This window comes from Molothrus aeneus, chromosome 5 (genome assembly GCF_037042795.1).
Source record: "Molothrus aeneus isolate 106 chromosome 5, BPBGC_Maene_1.0, whole genome shotgun sequence".
Lineage (NCBI taxonomy): Eukaryota > Metazoa > Chordata > Aves > Passeriformes > Icteridae > Molothrus > Molothrus aeneus.
Window position 1 is genome coordinate 37,764,052 of NC_089650.1, and position 18,504 is coordinate 37,782,555.

At 40.5% G+C, this 18,504-nt stretch overlaps 1 protein-coding gene across 2 annotated transcripts in view; it reads left to right on the plus strand.

The window, feature by feature from the left end:
- The first annotated feature begins 1,095 nt into the window (after positions 1–1,095).
- The window catches only part of TAFA2 (TAFA chemokine like family member 2), a 181,727-nt gene continuing 164,318 nt past the window's right edge, over positions 1,096–18,504 (plus strand). Inside the window, exon 1 of one of the 2 annotated variants that reach the window (XM_066550217.1) lies at positions 1,096–1,943. The gene's annotated coding sequence lies outside the window, so the exon portion shown is untranslated. The remainder of the gene's footprint in view (positions 1,944–18,504) is intronic. The other variant, XR_010783702.1, reaches the window with a different exon arrangement.

Below are 18,504 nucleotides of genomic sequence, written 5' to 3' on the forward strand. Positions count from 1 at the left end.
TTTAGGTCTGCTTTCAAAAAAAAATTCAAACATTCTACAGATGTTTGCTTGCATGGAAGAACTCTAGCATGGACAATAACAAGAAGAGAACCCTTCCCTCATCTGTTTCTGACAGCTGATTTTGAACATCAGGTAAGATGTGGTAACAGAGCTAAAGGTTCTTTTCTGAAAACTGGCCATTACACTGGCTTGTAGAGTTGAAAAAAAACCCCAACAGATGATCAGATATATCAGTACTTCTCAATGCTGCATGCATCCATCCCCATTTAATCTAGAAGTAGACCAAAATTATAGGAAAAAACTGAGGACTTGACTGATGTCACTGTAACAAACAAGGTTTCTTTCTCACCTCTTTTAGCTCTCTCCCCTCCACTTCTCTGCACTACCTTTTGAACGGCAGAGAATACAGCAAAATAAATTACAATAATCTGCTTTTAATTATCCTTGCTCAGCAAATTTCCCCTTAGTATTCAATGGTCGTGGCAGACAACCACGACCTGCCACCCGTCTTTAAAGCTGTCTTAAGAGAAACAAGAGGTCTTTAGCACCTGGCCCGTACTACCTTTACTCACAACCTCTCGAGGGCAGATACACGGACCAAGCTCGCCACCCCTCCGCCCAGGGAAGCGGGGCCCGGCCGAGCCCTCGGCTCTCCCGCCGCCTGAGCTGCCGTGCGTGTCTCCCTTCTCCCTCTGGAGGGAGACACAGTCCAGTTTTTGGCTGCCGCCGGCGCCGCCGCGTCCCTCCTGCCCCTGCTCCGGCAGCCGCGGCCCCCCTTCCCCGGGGCAGCTGCCCTGTCCTGCCCGGCCCGGCCCGGCTGCTCCCTCACGGCCGGGTGCCCCAGCCTCGCGCCGCAGGGCCAGAGGGGTCCCGGGGGAGCGCGGCGGGGCCGCCCCGGGTCCGCGGGGATCTCCCCGGCCACACGCGCCTGGGCGTCAACTTCGCACCCCCGCCCCGCCGCTTGGAGTGGAGAGAAGGGAAGGGAAGGGAGAGCTGCGCTGCAGAGCGGAGCGGGCGGCGGAGGGGGGAGGCGGCCCAAGGCCCAGCGTGCGGGGGCGGCGGGCGCTGCTCGGTCAGACAGAACAGCGGCCGCTGGGACCTGCTCCCTCATAAGGGCTGGGGAGGAGAGCCCCGAGTGGCCGGATAAATACGGGGGAGGAGAAGGGCGTCTCTCCCTCTCTCCACCTCCCTCCACCTCCTCCCTCCCCCCCGCCGCGGAGGGCGCGCTTGGAACTGCCTCTGTCTGTCCGGGCGCCCGGGGCGTCTCCGCGCCCTTCCGCGGTGCGGTGCGGTGCGCGCAGGTTGGGCGCGGGAAGCTGCTGTTGCTACTGCTGAAGGTGAAGCTCTCGCTCTCCAATTACTTTTCCCAAGAGAGAGAAGGAGGCAGCAGGAGGGGGAATTCGTGCTGTGTGTGGAAGGCACACCAATCAGAGATGCTCTAACGGAGGGACTGCTGCAGGACGCGCCGGCTTCTCCTCCTTCCTCTGCCGGCGGGGCTGAATCGGGACCACGCTCAGCTGGCGTAGGGGCCGGAGCCGTACTGGGCTGCAGGACTTACTCATCTCCGCTTTTCCATTAGCTCGACCATACTTCGTCCTCTCTATTTTTCTCCTTTTTTAATACTCTGAAATCGTGCACAAGAAACACTTCAAGTCTTCTCTCCATTCCCAGTTACTTCACCCTTCCTCTAGCATCTCTTAGCCAGATTCCTGGTGTGTTCCCAGAGAGGCGGGGTGAGGGAGCCGGGCCCTGCGGACGGCTGCTGCCCCAGCCGGGCCGAGCCGAGGGGAGCCGAGCGGAGTGCGGCACGGCGCCGCTCCATGCCCCGAGCGCTGGCGGGGCGCGGGGCGTGTGCCGGCGATGCCCGGGCGGTAAGGCTGGAGCTCCCCCCGGACGGGAGGCGGCCGATCGCTAGGCATTTCTAGCAAGAATCGGGACTGCAGGTAGGTGAGCGGAGCGCTCCAGGGTCGTGTGTCTGTCTGTGTGTCTGTCTGGGAGCTGGTGGGGTGATACCTTCGCGGCTGGCCGAGACCCCGCGGGCTGGCGGCGGGCGCAAGCGGCCGCGGCGGGGCCAGGTGTGAGGTGTGCGAGGCGGCTGCGCCCTCCCGCTGCCCTAAAGTCGGACGAAGCCGCATGTGAAGAAGAGCTGCTTTGCCGTCCTTCTGCTGGGCAACTGGAGCAGCCGGCTACAGCCTTTCGCCGGGCGATTCTCAAGGCTATTGTTTTCCCTTTTATTTTTCTTTGATTTTACTTAAAATATTAGTTCAACAGAGCCGAGAGGGAGGCGGGGGGGAGAAGGGGAATCCACCTGGTTTTCAACTTTTATGGAACGGGTGGTCGCTAACTCGCAGGACCTTCGGGCACTTGGGGGTTACTGTGCCCGGACGCTTTATAAGCCGCCTGCAAGAGAACGGCTGGAAGAGCGGGTAGTGGCTTTATGCGTCCTCTAAAAACAAAACAAGCAAAAAACGTGTTAAAGGGAAGATTCGTGGCTCCGTTTCTTTCTATGTGTAGTGCTCTTCAAGTTGTGCATATATAGTATGAAACGTACCTTGTCTATCCACGTTGCTTTTGCAGAGAAAGTTTTAAAATAACCTGCTTTATTCCTGTGGAGCTGTAGGATCGGACACCAGGTAATCAATGCAAATAATAAAGAGCAAGAGCTTGCACTGCCCTGTTAGGGATTGCCACGCGTGGCTCTTCTGTACGTTTCATTCCTACAGGAGTTAAAATGATTGCCTAAAGCATTTTAAATTATATGTGTAGCTACAGTTCTCTCTTTCCAGCTTCTGCTTGGAGCTTATCAGTTGTGGTTTTTTTTTAAGTACCTCAGTTCTACCACCCTCCCCCCAGTAGACACTGGCTCAGTATTTAAAGAACCGTGCTTTGACTCCTGCAGAACTGTCAATTTAAATAATAAACATACTCAACTCTTTCTCTAAAACCCCATAAAGCACTCCAGGTCATAGGGTCTTTGCACCACAGTGGATACATTTAAATTACTATTGACTAAATGATAATTGTTATCTGGTTTCTCTGTCTTACCAACTAGTTTCAGACTTTAGCGTTCAGCCTACTATATGTTTAACACTTTAAAGCTACTTTATGGGCTAATTTAAGTCAAATTGAGAAATTAAGATTCTTTCCTGTAGTGCTGGGTACACACTTGAAACATAGTTCAGTGATGCTAAGAGGATAGCTTAGCTGAAGTTGGAAAAGAGCATACTCAGATATTTTTAACAGAGGTGGCAAAGGTGCAAGTTTCATTATACTTTTTCACATTAATTGGGCTGTCATCTCATACTGATGCCTAAATTGTTTTGTGAGTGTATAATTAACAGTAGTAAAGTAATTCTTATAAATTTCACTGTTAATATTTTATTTCAGAGAGCTGATGCTGATGAGGCAGTATTGAAAACCATGTGGGTTTTGTTTCACATAGTCCCAATTTCCAGTAGTTATTCTTATAAATGTAAACTACCTCAGTACTGTAATTTCAGTGGAAAGCTTTGCTCAGTTGATACAGCAAATCAGATTTACTACTCACTGGTTCTGTATATTTTTTGGTATATAGAAGATCCCTCAAAAATGTGGTATTAGTTTTAGATACACTGCTGGTAGTGGGTGACTGAGATAAAATCTGGATTCTGTCTTGCTGTTTTAATCAGAGAATGATGACTAAGCTGCCAATATCTTCAATCATACTGGACATGGGGTAACTTTTTTACCTGTCTCACGATCTAAGGGATCTCAGATTTATGTGTAGATGCCTATAGTGCACTTGATTATTCTGGTGGGGAATACATGAAAAACTTGTTCTGAATGAAAGTAAATAGATGTGTGTACAGATGGATATTGGAGATTGTTTTACTGGCAGGTTGCAAAGTGATGATTCATTGAGCCCTATCAGATTTACATAAAGCAAATAATACTTTATACTGAATTGTTATGGCAGAGAAAAATGTAGCAGCCAAGAAGTTTCATGATTTCATGAGAAGTGATGACAGACTTGATAAAGGACATCTTTACAAATACAGGCAGTATGTTTTTGGTAAGCAAAATATAACCATGAAGTTTTTCAGATCTGAGCATCTTCACACCAAAATCTATTGCTGTCTGTGTTGCTACTTACCAACCAGTGTAAAGCCTAAATAATGTACTAGAAAGATGTTACATTTATTATGTTGTATGTTTTGCTTACTATAAATAAGTAATGCTACAATGCTAACTAGTTATCTCACCAAAGGAAATCACTGACTTGGAAGACTGAAAATTACAATACCTAATACTCATCTACACAGAAATGTGATCACCATCTTGAAAAATTATTCTGAATGATACAACTATCAGTGAGCAAGTGATTCTATGCCTCTGTTTTATCTTCTGCAGGATTTTATTAGAAATGCTTCATTAAGTCACATTATTCTGCAGCTGTTTGCTCACTGAAAATTAAAATAAAAATCAGGAAATTTATCCAGCAGAGCAGTAATATTTCCTTTGTTAAGTACTGAAACTTCAAATAAAACAAAATCTTTTAGCTTCAGTGTGCCAGAAGCACTGAGTACATCCTATTTTTGTGATGTATGGATGGCATTTACAGATGCAATTCATCAATGTATTTATTAGTCAAATGTCATCAAACAAAGAAGATAAATGGCAGTAAACAAAGGCTGCATGGTAATACAGAGGCTAAACCAATAGAAGACCCTACAATCTAATTAATTAATGTTCAGTTTCATATTTCCAGTCTGTATTTAAACATCTCATTTAAATGTCTTTCATAATTTTTCTATTGCATGTCCAAGTAATTCAAGTAGCAATAGCTTTTTATTAGAAAATATATTTTTCATTTACCTTTTGAAATGCTGAATTTTGAAGACATTGAGCCAAAATTTGTGTAAGGATGAGTGTAACAGAAGGGTCCTATGCCAGCAGAACTGAATACTGACCTGTCCCTGTTCATGACCATTTTTGTGTTGAGGGTTATCCCCAACTGATGTAGACTTTCACTGCTCCCTTGGCGTAGTTGCAGCTCTGACATTTTAAACCAGCTGGAGTATTTGCTCCGTTATCCTTAGATCACTGAATTTAAGAGTGTATTACTTAGAAGGATTTTGCTTGTGCTTTGTTTTACTATTATTTTTTTTAGCATGGTCAAACAATTACATAGTATACTCAGCTTCACAGAGTCCATTGTAAGCACACACTTTGACATTTGAAATATTTTTTAAAAACAGAAGTTCACTCTTAGGGCTATTTCAACAGGAAATTTGGCTCATTGATTTGGTTTTATAAACTGTTAATATTTACTTTGAAACACTTCTCCTCATGACTAAGTTCAGATATATAACATTCACCAGACATAGGAATGAATGTGGAACCATCAACAGAAATGTTGTTCATTTTTCCTGGTGACAGCTACAGAGCTATCTCCTTTTGCTCTTGTGGAACTTGGGAAGATAGTGGGGTTTATGCTTTGTTTCTTTATATACCCGAGCCAGCCACTCTTGTTTACCATATGTAGTGAGCTATTTATCAAAAGAGATAACAAAACAATAATGGCCAACTAATGTACCTTTTCATATTACTGCTGCAGAACAGTCACATTTTTAAGATAAACAATTCAAGGCATCTTCATATAGCTTCTTTCATGTCATGTGTTTTGAAAAACAGTGGAGATAGAAAAGAGAAAGCAAAGACCTTGTGCTTTACTAGTTAAAGTAGTTAACGAAACTACCAGGTATGGCATGACACTACGTAGTTAGATAAAATGGGATGAAGTCCCTGCAAAAAGCTTCTTGAGCTTTTTCTTCTGTCTGAATACATTGGTACAGTGATCTGTAGAATGCACTTCAAGCTGTTGCTTGAAGTAGCACTGGAAAATGCTTTGTATGGATTTGATCCTTAGTCCTTAACTAAACACTTACAGGAGAAGGTCCTATATGTTTTGTGGGCTGGAAGAATCATTTATATAATTGCATGTGTAAAAGGTTAGAAAATGCTTTTCCCCCTCATTTTTGAAGTTTATCAAACCTCCTAATCTGTGCTATGTTCATAGCTTGCATTTTCTAGTTGCCTCACTTCACATCTTGCTGATCTTGTAATAGGAAACTTGAACACAGGTCTCTTGGCACCAGGACAGTGTTCTATACAGCCGCCTCAGCTGTGAGCATCCCTTTAACAATGCCAAGGGGACAGCCACGGTACAGGCTAGCACTCAGCTGAAAGCACACCTAGCTTTTTTTGACTCCTGGGTGTTTGGTAATCTTCTATGCCTATACCACAAATCAAAGCTAATGTGGCAGAAGGTGCTTTACACTGGCAAACTTCATGGGTAAATAATAAACAATCACAGTTCAACAAACCTAGCTGGTTGTATAAATAGCAAAATATTAATAAATGAGTCAGTAAATATCAAACGCTTTTAAAATAGATACATTTTTAGTCTTGGTTGTATGCTGGCCTCTCTCTCTGTGGAATATTTCTTGCCTCCTCTGTTGCTATATTAAGGTCCAGTATTTGAAGATGAGGTACTGGACAAGACAGACCACCATCCTGATTCAATAAAGCAATTTCTTTCTTGAAATGCAAGGAGGCAGTATTGCAGTACTGCATATTTATTTTACTTGCAAGAACCGAAGTGCAAGAACCAAACTGCAATTGCTTAGTGTACTGCTTTTGCTTTTTTTTCACTTTTAAAAGCAGGATATAAAACATTTCTAAAATAAATCTGTCAGTGACATGCAGTCTCACACTAGCTCTTTTAGAGACGGGAGCACAGACCTGACTAGTCTCTCACATTTGCAGTGATACTCTCATATTGGATTTCTTCTACTCCCTCACTGCATTTTCTGCATCACATATTGATAAGGCCGAGCTGTGGCCTCTGATCCATCCTGCCACAAAGCCGTCAGTTATGCAGCGGGTGTTCTCCCTCATCTCTGTCTGACAGGTTGTGTCATGGACAGGGTAGAGGGTGTGGCTCAGCCCTTGGGTTACCCAGTGGATTTTCACGCTCCTCCGAGCGTCTTTATACAGAACTGTCTTCCTGGTTACAGGCTGTCCCTGCCTCACCCCTCACCATGTGGAACTGTACCATGCAGTCATTCACTCGTAGGATAGGGGCTGCCTTCGGCCTCGTGACCGTGCATTTGGGAGAGCTGTGAGCACTGCATCCAAACCATGTACTCTAGATCCCCTTTCAGTTGAGACTTCCAGTGTTTGTTCCCATTTAAGATAGCTGTTTGACCTTTCAGGTTCTAGGCTCAATGATATTTTCTCACTGGGTATTGTATTACTGCATTTAATGATACTGCAAAGTCACATAGAATGGCTTGATGGCTCTGAGGAAAGCTAATGTCTTTCTGTGCTATTTGTATGTTGTACACTGTTTGAAATGTGGATCTTTTCCAGTAAGGGATGAAAGTGGGTACCATTGTCTCATGGATTATCTAAGATGAATTAGTAGTCTTAGTTCAGTTTGAACTGTAGAAGTGTCCAAGTCCCAAAAGTCATCTGGGAAAAATTAGGATGTGCAGAGAGGCAAAGCTTGAGGTGTGATCATCTGAGACATTTCAGCTGGTGTGGCTTCAATGGGACCAATCAAATTAATTATGTGATTTAAGTCTTTTCTGAAGTGAGCCTGAATAAATATTTCTAACTGTTTAGACTCACCTGTGCTGAAGGAATGTAGGTGGGGTGCTGTTTTGATAACTATGTTTGTGTCTGTATCATGGGTATAAATTTAAGACTTGAGCTTTGTTTCAGTGGTTTACCACTGAAATAAACACCTTTTATGAAGCTTCAATTCCATTATATTCAGAAGAGAGACTATATAACAGCAAGCAAAATTCAGAAAGATTCTACAGGTGTATGGGTACTCTGCATTATAAAGTTAGAGGCTACTATTACAATAATGTAAGTTTTCAAATATGGTATTGCTGATGTGGCAATAAAGTAAAATATCACTTTCTGACTAAGCATATCAGGCTCTGGTATTTGTGCAGGAAATGAGGTCATGTTTAGAGCCTAATTGCAGAAAAAAGGATCTGTTTCAGCACCGTTAAAAGAGAAGAATACTCTTACTGGAGTATATCCTCTCTTCAGACTCTGTTACCTGTGTGAATTTTGGGAAAAAAAAGTCAATCTATGCATTGCAACAAATAAGCTATTATTAAACAAGATGGGAAGGTTTATCTTAAGATCTGGTAACAGCAGCAAATACAGAGAGATAAGTTCAGTTCTATGGGCTTACTGGAATCAAGACACAAGAAATATTGTATTTATATGCAAACATCACATGCCATAAATTTAGATATGGTATTATCAGCCAGTACACTGACATTTCTCATTATTATGATCCTGCTTTTTTATGTTCAGTCTAGATTCACAAGGGATAAACCTTGCATTGGAATTAAGGTAATATTTAAAATGCATTACTGCCAAAGTGTCCAAACCTTTATAAGGAAGGCATTACCCTGGTATTTGTGCAAAGGATGTTCAAATAAAGAAGTGGCTGTGAATCCTGGTTGAGCTTCTGATTTAGGAAATGTTGGAGTTTTTTTCCCTAATGCAGATTCAATTTTCCTTTATGGCAATGAGATTTTATTATTCTGGTTATAAACATTGTCATTGTGATTGTTCTGGTTTAGCCCCAGTAGGCAGCTCAGCCCACTCAGCCACTTGCTCACTCCCTCACAGTGAGATGGGGAAGAGAATTGGAACAGTAACAGTGAGAAAACTTGTGGGTTAAGACAGTTTAATAGGTAAAGCAAAACCTGCACACACAGGCAAAGCAAAACAAGGAATTAATTCAGCACTTTGCACTGGCAGGCAGGGGTGCAGCCATCTCCAGGGAAGCAGGCCTCCCTCACTCGTAGCCGTGACTTGTGAAATGTGTGCAATTCCTGCTTCTTCCCTTCCTTGGCTTTGAGAATGACCTCATATGATATGAAATATCACTTTGGCTATTTGGGGTCAGCAGTCCTGCACCTCCAATCTTTTCACTGGTGGAACAATGTGAAGAAGAGACAAAAGGCCTTGATGCTGTTTAAGCATTGTGTAGCAGTAACTAAACATCTCTTTTATCAACATTGTTTTGGTCACAAATCTAAAACAGCAACCTAAAATCTACTATAAGAATATTAACTCTTTTCCAGCCAAACCCAGTACAGTCTCTACCACTAATTCTTACAATTTGCATCACACTTCAGTCCCGTATTGTCCAATATCCTCTCATTAACCACCCCTTTTCCCTTCTCACTCCCTAATATATGCGGGTATTATTCCTTTAGTCTGTGGCCCACCAGTGTATAGTCCATAAAATGCCAATTGAGTTTATCTAGTCCTTAACTTGGATTCTGTTTGTTATGGTGGTCACTCAGGAGCGGAGAGGTGGTTGTTTTGTGGAGTTACTGGACACAAAAGCCAGCTCAGGTTGGGTCGCTACTGCACTTGCACTGGTTGCTGTAAGGCTTATCCTCAACTGGTTTGGGTGGTTCTTGCTGTAGAACTTACTGTAACATGCAACTCGAATAGGGACTTATGGGAATTTAAATGTAAGTCTATTGCAGTCTCCATCCCTGGTCCCTTTGGACCAGGCCATAGGGTTTTACATTGCAGTGAACTTCTCTGATTGCCACTGCTGCAGCACGGGTCTATCCATAGACCACAGCCTGTTCAGGGGTGTATCTGCTGCCGTGTGGAATAATCCACAGCTGTGGTCACTGTTAGGTGTGCTCCACTGCTCTGATGTGGCCTTATCCTTAGACCACAGCCCATTCAGGGGGGTACTTGCTCTATTGTGGCCCTACCCATGGCTGGGTCACAAATCTGAAACACAATGAGCTACTATTAAGAAATGTAATGCTATTCCAGCTAAAACCAGTACATTGTTAGAAATATTTTTGGTGATCCTATTCCAGATTTTGTTTTATCACATAGATCAGTTTGTGACCAAAGCCTAGCAACATAAAAGAATGTAACTCTGGGTAACTTTCTTCCTTGTACACTGCTTTTGTATCAGATGTGTTCTGAGCTCTCAGCTTGCAGCTCTTTCTACATTACCTTGGGCCTTTAGATGACTCTGAGAGGTTTTAGGCAGCTTTAGCCCTCCTATTTGTGCAGGCTGGCGTGGCAGGCACCTGTTTGTGTACACGCAAGTGCATAGCTGCCTTCTCCCATTCTGCTCGTGTCTGCGTCCCCTTGTGTAATTGTTGGGGTCACTGCTTATGGAAAATGTACTAGGAGAAAATTTAAGCCTAAATCAGATATTCTGAGCTTCTCTCCCTTTGGGGCTGTGGTATAATTCTTTAGGTTTAAGGATTTTTTAGCAGCTTAATTATTCTTGAGTATTTCAAATAGTCTTTGGACTCGCTTTGTTTTGTTGCATTATTATGAAGATATATTTGACACTGAGTAAATACACACTTGGTATGTTTTTTCATTGGAAGAAAAATTAAAAATTGCTAATTATTCATCAAATAAACTTTTCATAAAACACATCTGTAAGAAAAATGTTGACTCAGCTATTGCTATAGCTGCTTGAATACTCAAATCTCTTTAATATGACACCTTGTTCCCATTTCCAGCATTTTCAACTTGAAAAATTGAACACCCAGTAATGACACTCATATTCTCTCTTTCCTCATCATGTCTCAGCTGCTCATAACCTAACTTTTTCTCCTCTGGTTCTCCTTGCCCTTCCTTTTCTCTTCACTGTTCACCTCATCTGCATTGGTGTCATATGATCTTTCCGAATGTCAAGTAAATGCAGACTGCAGTCAGCATTACCAAATTGCTTTCCTGCCAGAAAAGTCTCTTTTCATGTGCATGACCCATCATCTCACAGTTAGCTGCAAGTCATTCTGATTCCCAAATTTACAATGTATTTTCTATTTAATGAGCTATTAGACATTATGCACTTTTTAACTTCATTTTTTCTAACTGCTTTCCTCCTGATAATTATAGCTTTCGAAAGAAACAATTAATTTGAAACCAATTCTGCAACAGAAGTGGCATTATTTAGATAGCATTCCTCCATCTACATGCACTAGGGATTATCTCATTAGGATTCATTTATATTTAGAAACTCCTGGAGACCACTATATCAGTCCAATAGCCACCATGGTGTCATCAATAACATAGACAAGGCTATTGCATATGCTATTTTAATAAAACATAAAATGAAGGTGGATACATGGCTAGCTGGGTAGTTGGTTTTTGCTTTGTCTAAATGAAAAAAATTAGTTTATACACTTTCTTCACCCATGAGAATGCTTTGAGTAAACCTGAACACAAACACAAATAATATTCCATGTGTATTGCAAAGATTTGGACATTTTTGAATTTGTGTGTTATTCTCATACATTCTTTTGGTAAGGATAATATTCTGTTTGTTAGGATAATTCTTCAAATTAAGTGGTTGTCTAATAACCAGCTGGCAAAAATTGCAGCTGACTCAGTTACTATGAAGGAGTGAGTTCAACATTTGTGGCTCACATGTAAGGTTCCCTTACATCTGTGCATTTATTAAATCTAATAATATGTACTAATGCAGGCTGTATAATCCTGGTTTTGTCATTGTGGTTGATTATACCTAGTTAATAGATATAAACTAAATGTATATGCAACCTGCCAAAGGATCACCTTGTGGTAAATCCTAATAATCTTTCCACAAATGCTAATATTTTTGTTTTTGGCTACTTTGAGTTCCACTTAAGAAAAATATGGAAATTATTAAAGGAAGGAAAACTTATCCATCACTCTGCCATGGAAGTTGGTAGAAATGTCCCAGCTACTGTAAAACAGTCTCTGATAGACTCCCTTCATTGTTTGCATATTGGAGCTCATGCCTCTTTCCCACAGTTACTTTGTGGGAACAATATTGAAAATGTTCCTGCAAGAAAATTTCCTTTCTCTGAATCTGTACATGTTAAATGCAGATTCAAAATGAATACAAGATACATATAATTGAAAAATATGGTGAAAGTTTAGTATTATGTAGAATCCTTGTAACCTTTGTAGCTGAAGGGTATGTTGTTTATTCCCTTCTGTCTTGGATATTGTAAGGTCACAATTTACCTGTGCCTTATGCACCTTTTCACCCCTGTTTGAGAAAATAGCTAAGTGTAAAAGTAATTAGTCAAGCAGATAGCTTTATGTCTCCCCTCATTTCTCTGGAACTTTTTGGTTCAGCACTGCTTCAGTTCAGTCGCAATCTTTTCTGGTTTCTTATCATGAGAGGCCTAGTTCTGTCAGCTGAAATAATAAAATATTTCTCACTAGTGAATGATTCAGGTGATTCAAAGCCAGATTTTGAAAGCAAAATGTTTTTTAGTCTCCCAAACTTCCTACCCATTAAACAAAGAGATAAAATAGTCTGCATATACCAAATCCTTCCTAAGCTTTACCGTTTTACGGGAAAAGGTAAGAAGCTCTGATTTCCTACTTTGTCCACAGCTACTCTATGAGCTGCAGATTTCAGTCTCTGTGTCTTTTTAGTGTCCTAAGCAATTGTTGATAATTTATGGCCTCCTTCCTGGAGAGACAATTTACAGCTGTCTGGTTCTTCTAATTTCTGTGTGTATTCTGGTCTTGACCAGAAGATCTGTATAATTTTTATCTAACACCTGAAAATAACATTTTTCCGTTTGCTGTCCTGGCCATTATGACTTTAAATTATTGCCCCTCCACAGATATAATTCTTTTTCTTTTTATTTGCAGCATGCAGTTGCCTTTGCATGTAAAATACATTTACAGCCCTGTAAGCATAACAATCCTTAAAACGTTATGCACTGACCACGTATGAATAGCTGTGTGACAGTCTACATTGTCAACTGAAACCATAGGACAAACATACATGGTTTTGCTGTATATACAATATGCTCCTAGATCAGGAGTGGGCTGTGGAGTTCAGGTAGTTTTGAAGGCAGAGGGAAATGGATGATGGAGCTGTCTATATAATGATAAGGTGGTTCCCACAATATGACTGTTTCTGGTAGAAGTTATTGTTTGAAAATCATCATTTGCTTTAGTTTCTCCTTTCCCCTCAGATCAGGAGAATTCTTGAACTTAATTCATTGTCATGAAATAAGTGATTGGAGCCCACTGAAAAAGGAAATAGAATAGTGGACAAAAAATTTCTCTGTTTTGTTTTTATCAGCTGTTGCTGAGGTTCTCCAGTGAGTCTGATCTTAGTAAAGATTTTCAGTTTTTATTCATTAGATCTCTTTTGTGAAGGAGAAGAAAAGTTTCTCTGTTAAGGTACTTCAGTAATGGCCAGAGTCAGAGAACAAGTGGGACTACAATCTAACAAAAGAAGGAACTGAGAATGTAAGAAAAGTACTTCTTTGTACTTTGATGAATACTTTGTCAAATTCTTTCTGCTGGTCAGTGGCAGACAGTGTTTCACATAGCACTGTTACAGGACAAATGCAAATATGTCCAGGCACTGAGTAGCTGTTTCCACTTTGGAGGAAAGAAACTGTACCTGGACTCTGCCTTCTGTTCTATTTTTGTTTTATGCTCTTTTAATATTTTTGGAAGACATTTCATTAGAGTTTCCCAGAAATGTCTAACCACGCATTGTAGAAAAGAATGTCTGCCTATGATTTTCTATGGAAGCTTGGTTTGTAAGGCCTTTCATTTTAACTATTGTAAATGCTTTCTAGCATTGAAGAAAACAAAACCACAATTGGGGAACAGGAGGATGTCCATGTCCTTTCTTTTTTTAATTTAAACACTTTTAAACTTAGAACTTAGGCTTCTGCCCAAGAAATACTTCCTTTGAAAAATGAACCTGAATTTATTGTTCTACTACATTTTTGGGTGGTTTTTTTTTCTTTTTTTAAAGAATTGTTATTGAATGAAATAATGTCTTTGATTAGTAGCAACATATTAATAGTTACAAACTTTTATTTACCTATAAATACATTCTTCTACAAAAAATTTGATCTCTAAGTTAAATACCCCTCACTCCAATGAATGAGTGCCAATTACATTAAGTAGTGATGTAATGAAGGAGCACAACTTGGGTTTGTTTTTATCAGCATAATAAGTTATAGTAGTAATTTTCTGTGAGAATTTTAATTTTCCAGTATAATATGCAGTGAACTTGTAATGGTTCCTGAACTAGATCTAATTTTTTCTGTTTCTTTGCCATTTGAGGGCACTTCCTCATACCTTTGAATGCTTTCAAGCCTCTAGTCCTTTATCTGTCTTCGAGCATAGCTAACATTTTGCCATTCCACTGACTTTCAACACCAGGCTACCTTGGTGAGTCAAACTGATTTGTGGTCAGGGTTCAATAAAACAGACAGAAACATTTTAAATCCAAAGTTATTTTTAATATTAAAAATCAAATATAAAGTGGATTTTAAAATACAGTCGGTTCTTTTTATCTTATGCTTCAGCTTACCTCTTCCATTTGGTGCCCTGAATTGGTTTGACTTCTGCAGTTGCTCAGAGATCTGTGTAACACAGTAGCTTTTTCAGAAAAAGCTAAAGGACTTCAGCAACAGACACTGCAATCATTAAAACTGGTTTTTAAAATAGCATCATATCCCTTCATGGTTAGTTTCATGTGTTCAGTTTCTCTGCTAGCCTACAATACTATAAAGCTTTCAGACTGAGTACTGCATACCTCCTTTTTAATTTCAGTCTCAGAGGTGACGAAGGAGGTTTAAAACCTGCTCAGATGGCCTAGATCTGTCAGAGAAAAGAGAGTCGAGCCCTTCACATAACCATTGCAGATACTCTGAAATTCACTCTGAGAATCTCGTATAACAAAAGCTCTTTGGGTGGCTGATTTTGACTGAAAGGGTGAAGGTGAAGCCACCTCTCAGCATTTTCAGCACTAATAAAAGTTGTGGTTGGAATTTACCTTTTCACTGATATTATCATATCCAGAAGCTGGACAACAGCTACAATTGTGTTTTACCACCCCCTTGTGTTACTTGATTGGCCTGAAAATCTTTTTCCAGCAATTAAATTTTGTGACTTGGAATGATACGGATAGATGCAGCAGTCTCACAGGTCTCATAGTATTATGTTTCCTTGCCTGTTCAAACATATGGTAGTAATTTTATTTTTTGAAGTTATTCTTTTTAATCTTGAAGCCTCTGCTCAAAAATGTATTAAATCTCCTGGTATCTGGAGAGGAGTAATAATGGTGCATCATCAAATAAAATTCCTGAGCCAGCATACAGGACCTGAAAAGAACACCTTTTAGACATCTCCCTCTCTTTTTCAAAGACCCCCAAACACCACAAGCTACACAAAATTAAAAGTAAATACACCTTTAATTGTGATTTATTTTGTTGTCAGATAATGAACCTTTGCAAAGCTACATTTGAAATGACAGTATCTTATTTTAATGGTAAAATAAACTCCTTTAGAGACTTCAATGTTCTGCAAAATTGAAATACTATGTATGCCACCTTGTTACTGCTTTGTGAAGTTTAAAGAAGTGCTGCTTGGCTTTAGGTGTTGGAAATTTGGTCATAACCTACCAAAATAGGGTATTAAAGGCAGGATTCAGCTTGAGACTGACACCTAAAATAGGCGTCCAATTGCAATGGGAGGTGGGTGCTTTAGCTTCCTAGTCAAGGGAGATGCAGGGTAGGTTCAGGTGTATAACATAATTTAAAACTCTCTAAAACCTCTTGTCTGGCCTCCAAGTGCTGCTTCAGATGGTTGCAGAACCCTGTCTGGATAAGATGCAAAATGGCTTGCATTACATCTGCTGATCCCTTCTCTTGGGCATTTCAGATGGCTCTAGATGGTTGTTTGGGCACTCGATTCCTGTTGCTTATCAATAGACCTAGAAAGTTTGTGGAGGGATAGAATGTAAGAAAATAAAGATAGTGCAGAAGGTAGTCTCACACCTGAGGAGTTGCAGCTGTACTAATCACCAAAGATTAGGAACAGGCCTGCTCTTAATAGGCCACAGCTGTGTCCAATAAGAAGACAAGTGCTAGAAAAGAGTGGGTTAGCTGGTTGGGAGGAGAGTTGGAATTTGTTGGCTGTGCTGTGGAGAAGAAGGAGTCAGTGCTGCGAGTGCTGCCCATGAGAGATCACCAAGAAGGTATGGAACTTTGCAATAAGATGGTAACAGAAAGTGATTCGGCTTGCTTTAAAATGCCTGTCTACTTTGGATCAACTAAATTGTACTTCAAATCACAGCAAGTTGATTGAGTTGAATAGCTTCCCTTTAAGGTAGCGTTTTAACAATTTGTAGTGAACATTTGAAATGTTGCAAAATATTTAAGATGTTTGGATGGACTCTATAGTAATGTACCAGATCAATAACATGTCAATTATGTTTTCCTCTGCACTAATCACTGGTGGAGTTGCACCTTGAGGACTGTGTTCAGTTCTGGGCCCCTCCCAACAAGAAGTATGTTGGTGTGATGGGCAATGAAACTGGGGAAGGTCTGGAGCACAAGTTGTATGAGGAATAGCTGAGGGAGCTGGAGGTGTTTAACCTGGAGATGAGGAAGTTCAGGGGAAACCTTATCACTCTTTATAACTGCCTGACAAGCCTGTACCTTGGTAGGGCCCAGCTTCTTTTCACAGGCAACTTGTGACAGGACAAGAGGACAGAGCCTCAAGCTGTGTCAGGGGAGGTTCAGGTTGGACATCAGGAAAAACTTGTTCATGGAAAGGGTGGTTAAGCACTTGAACAGGCTGCCCAGTAAGGTGGTGAAATCACCACCTCTGGAGGTGTTCAAGAAGTCACTGGACATGGCACTAAGTGCTGTGGTTTAGTGGACAAGGGGGTGATCAGGCAAAGGTTGGACTTGATCTGGGAAGTCTTTTCAAAGCTGTGATTTAGTTAACTGAACTGAGTACTTATATTTCAATGCCTAAATGTAGGTCCCATAATTGTGAACATATCAGTACCTATGTTATTGCTAGATAACAGGAAAAATAGTAGCATCATATGCAAGAATAACAAAACTAATTAACATTGGAGGCTATTTCTGCTAAAACTTTTATTTTCTTTTTTTGTCTCTTGTTTAATGATGTAGTCTAATACAAAATCCTGATGTGTGAAAAAATCCTCTGCTGCCTCATGAAATATTAAGCTGAAGTCTGAAATATGTCCCAAGTTATGAGCCTGTTAATCAAACTCTTTAAGCTAGATTTAATGTTTCTGATAATTCTAACAGAAATAAATAATCAGAGATTTTTAATAATAAAAAATAATGTATAATATGTTACATATATATGTTAATAAGAAAGAAATAACAATCTTTTAAATGTAGGTCTGAAAAGGGTGCTTCCAGCTTTCCTTCTAGTTTATAAGGAGCATGACTTTAACTAAATTTTATTTCTCAGATCAGGTTTTGTTGCTGATACCCTGATCCAGAAGGATAGTTAATTTCAGAACAAGCACTTATTGGACTGTGATGTAACGGGGAAATGAGAGAAGACGTTTCCACAAGAATTAATGACCATATATTGAATGTGTGTAGAAATGTACTTAGAGAGTTTCAGAGCAAAAAAACCAAATGCAAAGTCCTGAAAGAGGCATACTTTTTATGAAGTGTTTTTGTGACAGTGACACTTAGCATGACCTTTCAGGACTGTGGTGCTTAACAATGATAAAAAGCCCCATTTTTCTGTCCTTTGCAAGACTGATGCCTACAAGAGAATCTTTCAATCCTTAGTCCTCACTGCATCTGCCTGTCATTAAGTGTACAGCTCTAAGTCATAACATTGTTGTAGCTGTGGCAGTGGTCCCTGTGTCCTGGCCTTTGAGGAGTGGGAAGTATATACTTGCTGACGTCTACTAGTGTTTTATCAAAATACTGAGGATGTTATGAGAATTTCTTCTGGGGTTTTGATTCTCTAATGGGCAACTTGACTGTGATTAATTAAGCTCCTCTAGTTTTGGCTCTTTGTAGAATATAGGTCTACTGGCATCAGTCCCCAAATTCCCACTCTGCTCATTGGCACTGGACAGCATCCATCTATGGAACTGGAAAAAATGACCATCATAAAACAAAGCAACTCTCCTTCCTTTGTCTAATGGGAGCGAGTAATTTAAGAAACATGCCTGCTTTGCTACTTCTTAGATTCTTAAATTCTATACTACAGAATTACAGAGAATTTTAAACAGAAGTACTTTTGCTTATCATTTGTGTGGTAAAGTGAGTCTTAGTGTAGACAGCAATAGTTGAATTCACTTAGTAAATAAAATGCTTGGGCCCCAATTCTGACATGATTAGCCCATGTACCCTCTCTCCCCTTATTGCCCTTTTTTTGTCTTCCCCAGAATTACTCTTTCCTCAGTAAATACAAAGTAACTTTTGACTGTATTTTTATTTGCTGAGGGTTGTCACGGCTCTTATGAAGAACCTGCCTGGATTCCTCCAATAGCTGTATTTGTGAAGTATTTTTCTGCAGGACACTTCTATTAACAGAACATCAATATCTGACTAATTAGATATGGAATATCCAAGCAGTATTTAGTAATGCAGTTTTCTGACTTTTTAATTA